This window comes from Apium graveolens, chromosome 7, assembly GCF_009905375.1.
Source record: "Apium graveolens cultivar Ventura chromosome 7, ASM990537v1, whole genome shotgun sequence".
NCBI lineage: Eukaryota > Viridiplantae > Streptophyta > Magnoliopsida > Apiales > Apiaceae > Apium > Apium graveolens.
The window spans coordinates 149,152,472-149,165,416 of NC_133653.1; the positions used below are offsets into that span (position 1 = coordinate 149,152,472).

General features: G+C 40.5%; 1 non-coding gene across 1 annotated transcript; it reads left to right on the forward strand.

Moving 5' to 3' along the window:
• The first annotated feature begins 11,804 nt into the window (after window positions 1-11,804).
• Window positions 11,805-11,911, forward strand: LOC141675897 (small nucleolar RNA R71). The gene has a single exon (XR_012556524.1). It is a non-coding gene; the product is annotated as a small nucleolar RNA R71 (small nucleolar RNA).
• The last annotated feature ends 1,034 nt before the right edge of the window (window positions 11,912-12,945 follow it).

Genomic DNA, 12,945 nt, shown 5'->3' on the forward strand with positions numbered 1-12,945 from the left:
TACAGAACTTGACTTGTCGAAGTCCCCAAATATCTAAATGTTGAATTGGCTTGTCGATATCTCTGAGATCTCTATATGTATTTTGACTTGTCGATATCTCTGAGATCTCTAATAAGAAATTGACTTGTCGATATTCAACTCCAAGCTTCTTCACAATTTCTCTGAGGCATGATCTTGTTGATGTTCTTCCAGAGTTTATTCTTAGGCTTGAGACTGTTTAAAGAAAAATACTCCAGTCTGATCTTTGACATTTTTACAGACTCAAGTAATATAATACAAAATACAGATTTAGACTATCATATAACTAAATCTCAGGGTTGTCAAAATGACTTAGTCTTGTTATAATACAGGCATGTCTTGCACAACAATCTCCCCCAATTTGTGAGAAGATTGCTTATCACAAATTGATGCATGGTGACAAGACTAACCCTAAGTTACAATGATACAATAAAGGTTACATAAAATTGACAGAAATACAAGTATAACTTTTATACATTGAGTGATTACATGAGTTTGACAAGTATATTCATTACATGAAATTTTCATATCCCGGCTCCTTTCTAATAAGGTCCTTAAGATTTAGTAGCACTTGAAGTTCTTCAAATATTTTAATCCCTCTTAGAGCTTCCACAAGCTTGAGCCAATCATCCAATGAATAACCATTCAGTAACCAACTCTGAATCTTGATCATCTGCCAACCTTAATGTTCAGAAAATGTCCATCCTTAAAAATTCTGCTCATCCCCTTTCCTTGAGCTTATTTGATCTTTGTTTAAACATGGCAATTTATGTTGCATACTTCATATCCCTTTCTTCCTTTTCAGCCTTTGATTTTGCTCTTCTTTCATCTCTCACTACTAACCATACACACAACACAGCCCTCCATGCCATTGTACTAGTGTCCTTCCCTTTCATCAAGCTAATCACCATTTTGATTTCTGTAGTTGAGAATGTGTCCATTAAATTCCTTCCAAGTAAAGTGTAGGAACCATCTTGATAATAAATTCTGACTTCCCTCAATGATACAACCCAACCATTTCTTCAGCTAATTGTTGAAAGTAGTCATCATATGTTGTGCGCCAGTTTAGAGGTAGAAAATTATTTTGATTAAAACGGTTCTAGATAGCCCTCTCAATAACTTGAAGTTTCTTTGGTTTTATTCCAACAGATTTGTAGTGAGTTCTGATTGGTGACTTGAATGAAGGTAGGTTTGAGATTTTCTTTAGAGTGGTTTGGCTGGAGGTGATTGGTATTTTAAGTAGAGTGTTTGCAGTATGTTTATACAAAAGATTAGGCTTAGAGGTCAAGGGTAGTTGAATGTTTGAGCTTGTAGGTTTAGTGTCTTGAACATGTTAGATTTGAGTTGATTGAACATTTTTCTTTGAGCCTTCACCATCTTCCCTTTTCTTTCTTCTTCTTTCATCTACCCTTTTCTTATCATCTCTCTTCTTCTCATCCTGCTTCCTTTCTTTTACTTCTCTACCAGTTATTTTAGAAGAATGACTTGGATTTGAGCCAGAATGTTTTTGCTCATCATGCTTATGCTCATCATCATCCTTGTCATCTTTTAAGTTGAATTATGAGTTGGGCAACATGGTATCAGCATTTTGAAGATATCTTCCCAAGATTCTGATCATCTCCCCATCTTTAATTTTCTTGTTCTTCTTGAACTTTAGATCAGTTTCAAAGGTCATTATCAATCTCACATTTCATCTTACACAATTCATTGTAACTGTGAAGAACTTGCACTTTTTAGTTTGTGAAAAGATGTAGGCCACCCCTTGCTTGGATGAAGATAAGCTTCAGGAAAAGTAGCTATCTGAGCTTGCTTGAGTTCTCTGAGCAGTTGGGTGTCCTCTGGAATTACTGGATTAACTTTGACAATTATCACATCCAGCTCAGATGCTCTCATTCTTTATAGATTTGAGAGAGACATATGTCCAAGCCACAGTCATTGACATTGGCTACTATCCTTTTCTCCAAAATGTTGTCAACTTTCACTATTATCACTCTCAAGAAATTGATGGTGTTGGCCAAAGCTCTCTTGTAAGTAATGTAGTTATTGGCCAGGGAGACTCTTAGAACTTCCAGTAACTCATTGAACTCCTCTAAATCTGGTCAAAACCACTTCCATCTCAAGATTGAGTCTTTATCCAACCAAGCATCACAATTACCATATTGTTAAGCTTTATTTATAATCTTTGTTTGTTGTTCTTGAACTTGTGTGTGATAGGAAAGCATGATAGCTTCATAGTCTTGGTTAGACATATCTGATGTAAGAAGTTGTTGAGAAATTTGGGCAAGTCCAGATAGCTGATCAACGAAAAGATCATTCATTATTGTTGGTTGAGCTTTTGTTTCTTGCAGTCACTTAGAGATAAAATAAGGTTGTGGTGGTGTAGGATTAGAGGTGGATGTTTGGTCATTCGGATTTGAGGTGGAGGGAAGAGACTCAATAGAACCACCTACAGATGTCATATTTTGACTCACAGGTTGAACTACGGTTGTGACAGTGTGTTGTTCACCAATTATGGGAACTTTCAATTAAATTGGAGGGGATTTGACCAGGTTACTATCATGTATCATGGACTCAAACCCTTGCTCATTTTGCAGTGAGCTTGCACTTTAATGTGTTAAACTTGCCTCCCCAATAGCAGGATCACTGGCAATTGAACTCTTAGCTTCAATTGTAAGTGCAATTTCAGCTAGGGTTTTGAGGGGAGTTGTTCCTTAAAGAGGAACCTCCAATGAAATGGAGAGGATTTAGATAGCTCCCCCTCAGGAATACTACTGTTAGGGCGAAAACACGCGCTAATATTCACGCAAGTATACGCGTTCGCAAGTAATATATAATACTTTCTAGTTCGTTCCCACAGAGACTCAGACTAATTATGTTCACTTCAACTCACTCACCAATGTATGTTTACTTCTCAATGTTAAGACAATAACACTTAGAATAATATTAACTAATTATGAACTACAATTAACTACTAAATTTAACCACTTAATTAACACTTCGAATTAACAATATTAAAACACTCATGAGATCACAACTTCATTACTTCCTTCAATAGTTATTGTTATTACCCTTAGCATGCAATAGTGATGATATTAATCGAATAACACGAAACTGATAAAAGCCAACTTTCATTGTACTAATACCATTCTACCAAACATCCATAATTAAGATAGAAGTTGAATAGTCATCAATTATGTTGAGTCCTATATGTCTACAGAAATTGACAACATAATGATTTAAGCACAAGTTATTCCTTTTTATTACACAGGGCGAATAAAATGGTTAGAGTTACCCACTAATCATGCAACATCATACATGAACCTATGCTAGCATGGCAAGTTCTAAATCTCGAGATCCACCATCGCTTCACAAGAGATTAACACCCTATCTTATATGTTCGCGACGCACATAAGACGAATACGCACAACCAATACTAGATATCATACAATCATCACACACTAAGGTATTAAACAACTAACTAAAGAATTCCATAGTAAATCCGTTACGACCCCATGATCACGATTAGCCCATGATAGCACTTATCGTCATCATGGGTTCATATGAAAACATGATAAATAAATACAAGAGAATAATAACTAAACTAATTATATTAAACCAGAGTACGTCACAAGAGTAAATAGGTTCAAAGCAAAGAAAACTAGCATCCAACGTTACAACGAAATAAAGAATCACAAGAAAATATGCTTCCTCTTCGTTGCGGTGTGCTAAAACGGTCTTCTTCCTTATCTCCTTCGCTCCTCGATTAATACAACGATTCAACACACGTGAAACGTCTCTGAATCTACTTATATAGAAGTCCCATAAAACTCAGATTACACAGAAGTTGGAAGCCAAACAGAAGTAGAAGTCTAAAATAAATATTTTACTTTCCCGTCCCTACGCGGCCGCTCAGCATAGCTGAGCGGGCGCTCAGTTTCCTGCGCGGCCGCTCAGCATAGCTGAGCGGGCGCTCAGACCCCTACTTGAAAATGTCTGATTTTTGCTCCGTTTCTCCGCTGTAATCTACTCCTTTCTTCCCTCTCGCGATGCTAGACACATGCCAAGGCTTATTATTGATGATTACTCCCCCGAAATGCAACTATTACCATGAAACGCACAAACACTAGAAAAACGCATCAAATACACAAAATACTTGATTTCAAGACACCAATTTAAGCCATTTTAAGACGTTCTAAGTGGTATAAAATGCCACTTATCACACCCCAAACTTAAATCGATGCTTGTCCTCAAGCGTCACAGACTCAAAAACAAATAAAAACATGCATGAATGCAATCTATATGAAATACAGCGATCCCCCTTACTACGAACAAACCAACCAACTTACAACATCTCAACAAATGCAATTAGGCGACTAAAGATCAATCAAACCATGCCAACTAACATATAGCCAGAAACGTGATGTGTGTAGATGCTTAACAGATATGCTCCGAAACTAAATCCATTATTATGACTCAACTATCATCAAGGAAATCACAAGATTATACAAAGAATAAAAATGCTAGGCACAAAGTGACTTACAACACTACAAGAATTCTGGAGCTTATCATGGAATCATGCTTTTTATTCCTAACAGTAATGCTTATTTGACTGTGTAATGAGTGAGGTCCACAAAAGACTTATACAATGGTATCCATGTAGCGAGCGTTAGGTTAGCGGATCCCAGACTCTAAAAGCCTTAGGTCACTAGGCACAAAGTCCCCTAAGAACTTAATAACTCGAATACCAAAGAGCCCACTCGTGATCAATTATGCATACTCTTTTTTTCTCTTTTTTTTCAAAATTTCTGAGCAAGTGCGTTTCGCTCCATCTTGCTCAACCCTAGACTACTCGCATAAACATACGAGCCGGCTACTAGCCAATTGACGCCTAGCCACAATTAGCAACAAATTCTATTTTTTTTACTCCATTTTTTTCTTTTTCATGCCTTTATCACTAGGAACCTATTATAAAATTCTAAGCATAATAAATAGATTAACCTCGAAAACAATCAGATCATAACATTAAATCTAGACCTTAAGCATTCTCTAAGACTTAGTGAAAATACAAGTGTTTCTAGCATGCATATCAACCTACATGACTCAACATCACTTTAATGCTATCACTACACTCGCATCAACATCACAAATCAGTTGGTAAATCATCGCAAAAGGGATTATGGTATATGCATGAGCTACATGATATGATACACAAATAAAACTATATATAAAAAAAACTATATGGCAAAAATTATGCAACTATATGAACTAACTATCATGAATATGTAGCTATATGACACACACATAAAATATTCCTTAACTACCACCCCCAAACTTAAAATCTTCACTGTCCCCAGTGAAGGTAGTAGAAAGGAACACAGGGTATACCTACTCGGAGTCATCATCATCATCACCCTCAGTGGGTGGTGTATCAGGAGGCGGATATGCAGAGTCCTCACCAAAAACTGGCCACTGGATGTCAGCTCCAAGGCCTCGAAAAGCAGTCCCTAGCGCAAGGGTGAGCTCCTGAGCAAACCTGCTCTGCGTCTCATACATAGCATCCATCCTCCGTGACAGCCTCCTATATTGGGCATCAGCCATCCCAGCACCCTCCTGAGCTCTCGAAGAACCAGCTGCATCACGCCTAGGCCTCGCCATAGTAGCACCTCGTGCTGGACGCCCTCCTGGAAGACGATAACCCAGCACATGCTCCTCGGGCTCACCACCGGTCCACTCCTGCATCGCATTCAGAGTCCCGGAATCAATAGGAGCGGCCGGCAACTGCAACTGCTCATGAGACGGCCAGTTCACTCCCACCGCTCGGTAAAGCTTAGTAACAGTGGATGCATACGGGATGTTCATGTGCTTAGCTCCCCTCAAAAACTTCAGAATTCCTTGGTAGATGAACTCACCAAGGTCCATATAGTATTCCTCATTCAAAATTCTCCACAACAACTGTGCTCTCTCAACTGTGACCTCATGTGCATGCAAAGAAGGTAGAATATTAGCACAAATAAACGCATTCCATACACGGGCATACATGTTCATCGTGATCGCCGGAAAGTGATGATACTCATTAGTTCCTGTCTTGAAGGTCCAAACTATGCCCGGCCTACAGAGAGTAGCACAAATCAAATCCATGTCAAAATCCTCAGCAGTTTTCTCATTCCAGTTCTCCTCCGTGGTCTTCCTCTCTCGCTGCCCAATCACACGGTGAATCGCCGCTGGGTGATAATCAACCGTCATACTCCGGGCCTTCGCGTTCGCATAGAACTCGCGAACCACGCTCATCGGCACTGCTTCAGGTGACTCACAAAAAGCTATCCACCCCTTCTCAGCAATCATAGGTAACAACTCACCATCCCTCCCCGATGGTAAAAATCCCCTCTCCTTCAGAATCGGCTTCCCCAAAAGCCTAGTGTACTCCTCCTCCGCAGCCCTATCATTCAACCGAGGCCTCGCAGCAGTACCCCTCGAAGAATCAGCCGTAGGCATAGTGCTGCTACTATCAATAGTCATTGCTCTCTTGGGTGCCATTGAATCTGAATAAAAGTGCTTGAGAATTGTGTTTTTGTGTTTGGGAGAGAGTTTGAGTGTAGAAGTTGTGTGGGAGATATGTGGGATAGGTGTATGTATATATAGGGAATGGATTAGGGTAGAATTTGATTAGGAGTGGGTTTATGGGTAAAAATCATGGGAAAATGGGGAATAGGTCGTGGGTTTTATGGGTTGAAATTTGTGTTTTATTTTTCTGATTTTTTTTATTTTTATTGACTAAAAAAAATTTCATTCAGCCGACCCCTGAGCAGTCGCTCAGCAGAGCTGAGCGGGCGCTAAGGGGGTCACTGGAAAAAAAAAATTCAGCCAGGTTTTTCTGATTTTTTTGTGGTTTTGGATAGGTTATTAACTTCTAAGGGTTCCTGTAACAACAAATCATGGGTTGCCTCCCACGCAGCGCTTCTTTTTCGTCATTAGCTTGACGTTGCGTACCTTCCTCAAGTTGACAATAAAACGGCACTAACCACTTCTCAGTTTGCCGTGTCCCCATAGTAGTACTTTAAACGCTGGCCATTAACCTTGAATGTAGCATGAAGAAATTAACGATACTTCTTTATCTTTTGAGTTGTTCCGCCGGATCGGTCGCTTGGTCCGAATCATTCTCAAAAATCTCCACCACTCTGTGTGGAAACACAGTTTTGACAATAAAAGGTCCAGACCACCTTGATTTCAACTTCCCAGGAAAAAGTCGGAGACGAGAGTTGAATAAAAGAACTTGTTGCCCCGGCATGAATAACTTAGGATGTAGCTTCCTATCGTGCCACCTCTTCACCTTTTCCTTGTACATTTTGTTGTTCTCGTACGCTTGGAGTCGAAATTCATCAAGTTCATTAAGCTGAAGCATTCGCTTCTTTCCAGCTGCATCTAGATCCAGGTTCAACTTTTTCAACGCCCAATAGGCCTTATGCTCAAGCTCCGTAGGTAAATGACATCCCTTACCATACACCAGTTGAAATGGGGACATACCAAGTGGAGTTTTGTATGCTATTCTGTAAGCCCAAACAGCTTCATCGAGCTTTAAAGACCAATCCTTCCTTGACGGACAAACAACCTTCTCTAGAATACGCTTGATCTCTCTGTTAGACACTTCCGCTTGACCATTTGTTTGCGGATGATAGGCAGTAGCAACTCGATGATTCACATTATAACGCTGCGTCATAGAAGTGAACTTACGGTTGCAGAAATGCGACCCTTCATCACTTATGATTACCCGAGGCGTTCCAAACCTTGTGAAAATCTGCTTATGAAGAAAATTCAACACTGCCTTTGCATCATTTATCGGTAGAGCTTTGACTTCTACCCATTTTGAGATGTAATCGACTGCCATCAAGATGTACTGATTGTTGCAGGATGAGACAAAAGGCCCCATGAAATCGATTCCCCAAACATCAAAGACCTCGACTTCAAGCATCACATTTAACGGCATCTCATCCTTTCTCGTCAAATTTCCCACTCGTTGGCAACGATCACACCTTAAAACAAATTGATGAGCATCCTTAAACAAAGTAGGCCAGAAAAAACCTGCTTGCAGAATACGAGCTGCCGTCTTCTCACCACCATAGTGTCCACCATAAACTGCGAAGTGGCAGTCTCGTAATATCCCCTCCGTCTCACAGAACGGGATACATCTCCTGATGATCTGGTCAGCTCCCTCTCTAAACAAATATGGTTCATCCCATATATACCATTTCACCTCATGCAGAAACTTCTTCTTTTGAGCTGAGGTCAAATTAGGAGGCATTATATTGCTGACACGATAGTTTACAATATCTGCAAACCATGGCTCTTCCTCCTGAACTGCGAACAACTGCTCATCCGGAAAAGACTCGTTGATCAATGTCTTATCCTGTGAAGTAGACTCGGGATTCTCCAATCTAGAGAGGTGGTCAGTTACTTGATTCTCAGTACCTTTCCGATCCTTGATCTCTAACTCAAATTCCTGTAGTAAGAGCACCCAACGAATGAGTCTCGGCTTCGAATCCTTCTTGCAAACCAAATAGCGAATGGCCGCATGATTAGTGAATACTGTCACTTTTGTCCCAAACAGATAAGATTGAAATTTTTCAAAACCAAAGACTATAGCTAAGAGCTCCTTCTCAGTAGTGGTGTAGTTCATTTGGGCCCCATTTAAGGTCTTTCTAGCATAGTAGACCACATGAAAGAGATTATTCTTGTGCTGCCCAAGAACTGCACCTACCGCATAATCACTCGCATCACACATCATCTCAAAAGGCTCTGTCCAATCCGGTGCTGTAATAACTGGCGCAGTGATTAAACTCTTCTTAAGAGTCTTGAATGCCGTCAAACATTCATCATCAAATTTAAAAGGCACATCTTTCTCAAGCAAGTTGCACAATGGCTTAGATATCTTCGAAAAGTCCTTGATGAATCGTCGATAAAAACCCGCATGACCAAGAAAACTACGGATTCCTTTCACAGAAATAGGTGGTGGAAGATTTTCAATGACTCCCACCTTGGCTTTATCCACCTCAAGACCCTTGCTAGAGACCTTATGCCCAAGAATTATGCCTTCACGCACCATAAAATGACATTTTTCCCAATTGAGCACCAAATTAATTTCCACACACCTTTTGAGCACGGCACGAAGATTATTCAAACATTCATCATACGAATATCCGAAGACGGAGAAGTCGTCCATGAACACCTCAACATTATTTCCAATCATGTCAGAGAATATAGCCATCATACATCTCTGAAAAGTGGTCGGTGCGCCACATAACCCAAACGAAACTCTGCGAAAAGCAAACGTGCAAAATGGACAAGTGAAGGTAGTCTTTTCTTGATCCTCTGGTGCAATACAAATCTGATTATACCCGGAGTAACCATCCAGAAGATAATTATACTCATGACCAGCCAACATGTCAAGCATCTGATCAATAAATGGAAGAGGGAAGTGATCCTTCCTCGTGGCCTTATTCAACTTTCGGTAGTCCATGCATACTCTCCATCCTGTAACTGTTCGAGTGGGAATGAGCTCATTCTTCTCATTTGCTACCACATTGATACCTCCTTTCTTAGGCACACATTGCACGGGGCTCACCCAAGAACTGTCAGAAATAGGATAAATGATGCCTGCATCCAGCCATTTCAGAATTTCTTTCTTCACCACCTCCTTTATGATAGGATTAAGTCTGCGCTGTTGCTCAACAGTTGGCTTACTACCCTCCTCTAGCAGAATCTTATGCATGTAATATGAAGGGTTGATCCCTTTGATGTCTGCTATGGTCCATCCAATAGCTGATTTGAATTCTCTCAAAATCCTTAAGAGCCTGTCCTCCTCACTACCTGAAAGGTCAGATGCAATAATAACAGGTAAAGTAGATGCATCACCTAAAAAAGCATACCTCAAATGTTCAGGTAATGGCTTAAGCTCCAAGGTAGGTGCTTCCTCAATTGATGGTTTGAGCTTTCCTTCAGCATTCTTGAGGTCAGAAGTACCAAGAGATTCAAACGGCATGTCCAGCTTTCGCCTCCAGGGAGAAGCATTAAGATATTGTAATTGCTCGTTGCCATCTTCATCATCACTGTCAAAATCCCCCACTAAGGCCTTTTCTAATGCATCAGACATTAGCATATGATCGAGTTCTGAAGTAACCGCAGAATCAATCACATCCACTTTTAAGCACTCCTCATCTTCTGTAGGAAATTTCATTGCTTTGAATACATTGAAGGTCACATCCTGATCCTGCACCCGCATAGTAAATTTACCTTTCTGCACATCTATCAAGGTACGACCAGTAGCCAAGAAAGGTCTTCCCAAGATTATGGGAATCTTCTTATCTTCCTCGAAATCCAGAATAACAAAGTCTGCAAGAAAGAAGAGCTTATCCACCTTGACTAGCACATCCTCTACTATGCCCCTTGGGTAAGTAATAGAACGATCAGCCAATTGTAGAGACATGTAGGTGGGTTTTGAATCAGGCAAATCCAATTTTTTAAAGATCGACAGTGGCATTAGATTGATGCTTGCTCCCAAATCACAAAGGCACTTGTCAAATGACAACTTGCCAATGGTGCAAGGAATGATGAAGATACCTGGATCTTTAAGCTTTTGAGGTAACTTTTGCTGCAGCACAGCGCTGCATTCTTCCGTTAGAGCAACGGTCTCAAGGTCATCCTGTTTCACCTTCCTTGAAAGAATACTCTTCATAAACTTCGCATAACTAGGCATTTGCTCCAGAGCCTCAGCGAAAGGTATATTGATGTGAAGTTTCTTGAACACCTCCAGAAACTTACCGAACTGCTTATCCAGCTTTTGTTGTTGTAATCTCTTAGGGAAAGGTGGTGGAGGATAGAGCTGTTTCTCCCCTGTATTACCCTTAGGCAGAGTGTGTTCAACAGTAGTCTTCCTTGGTTCCGCCGCTTTCTCCTTTTGCTTAGCTTCTTCATCTCCAACTTCAGCTTCTCCTTCTTTTGCCTTTTCAGCATCAGCAACTTTCCCAGACCTTAAGGTAATAGCCTTGACTTGCTCTTTAGCTTCCTTCCTGCTTGGTACTTCAGTGTCACTGGGAAGTGTTCCAGGTTGACAATTGAGCACTGCATTAGCTATTTGACCGATTTGATTTTCCAAGGTCATGATAGAAACCGCCTGACTCTTGCACAACAGCTTAAGTTCCTCAAAATCAGCACTAGTGGGTGCAGCTGCACTTCCTTGTTGAGGATATGATTACCTTTGAGCATATTGTTGTGGTTGCTGGAATCCAGGTGGATTGAACTGTTTACTCACACCTTGCTGATATGGTGGCTGAATAGCATTCTGATTATTACCCCAGCTGAAATTTGGATGATTTATATTGTTAGGATGATAAGTAGCAGGCACAGGCTGTTGTTGTCACTGATAATTGTTCACATACTGAACAGATTCATTGACAAGAGAACACTGATCCGTAGCATGAGAACCTGCACAAAGCTCACAGACCATAGCTATTTGATTGACTCCGTAGGTAGCTAGAGAATCGACCTTCATAGACAGCGCTTGGAGCTGCGCTGCAATAGCGGTGGCTGCATCGACTTCCAGAATACCTGCTACCTTCCCAGGCATCATCTTCTGAGTTGGGTTTTGATGCTCATTTGCAGCCATAGTCTCGATAAGATTATAAGCCTCGGTATAGCTTTTGGCCCACAAGGCGCCTCCAGCTGCTGCATCGAGCATGGGCCGAGATTGAGCCCCCAAACCATTATAAAAATCAGTGATCAACATCCAATCGGGCATTCCATGATGTGGACACTTTCTCAACATTTCCTTGTAGCGTTCACAAGCTTCGCACATAGATTCTGTAGGTTGCTGCGCGAACTGAGTAAGAGCACTCCTCATAGCAGCAGTCTTTGCCAATGGATAAAACTTCACCAGAAACTTTTGCGCAAGATCTTGCCAAGTAGTGATGGACCCAGCTGGTTCAGAATATAACCAGTCCTTAGCTTTATCCCTCAGTGAGAATAGGAAAAGCCTCAGCTTGATAGCCTCATCAGTCACGCCATTATATTTGAAAGTACTGCAGATCTCGACAAAATTCCTTATGTGCATGTTGGGGTCTTCAGTCGCTGCTCCTCCAAAAGAAACAGAATTCTACACCATCTGAATAGTGCCCGGCTTGATTTCAAAGGTGTTAGCTTGAATAGCCGGATGAAGAATGCTTGACTGAATGTCATCAATTTTAGGCCGAGAAAAGTCCATAAGAGTTGGATCGGCCGGAACAATACGATCACCCATGATTACTGGTTCTTTCTGCTCACTTCCTGAATCTGAATCTTCAAAATCTATCTTCTCCGGAATATCAAGAACTTCGCCTGTCTCCTCAGCTGTATCTAAAGTCCTCTTGCGATTATGAGAACGAGTTTGCATAAATGCTCGCTAAAGTACCTAAAACACAACCGGAAACAATAAGTAACACATCTTAATCACTGAGTCCTAACGACCAATGATGGTAAGTACATAAACTAAACAAATACGCTGAGTCCCCGGCAGCAGCGCCAAAAACTTGTTAGGGCGAAAACACGCGCTAATATTCATGCAAGTATACGTGTTCGCAAGTAATATAGAATACTTTCTTGTTCGTTCCCACAGAGACTCGGACTAATTATGTTCACTTCAACTCACTCACCAATGTATGTTTACTTCTCAATGTTAAGACAATAACACTTAGAATAATATTAACTAATTATGAACTACAATTAACTATTAAATTTAACCACTTAATTAACACTTCGAATTAACAATATTAAAACACTCATGAGATCACAACTTCATTACTACTTTCTTCAATAGTTATTGTTATTACCCTTAGTATGCAATAGTGATGATATTAATCGAATAACACGAAACTGATAAAAGCCAACTTTCATTGTACTAAT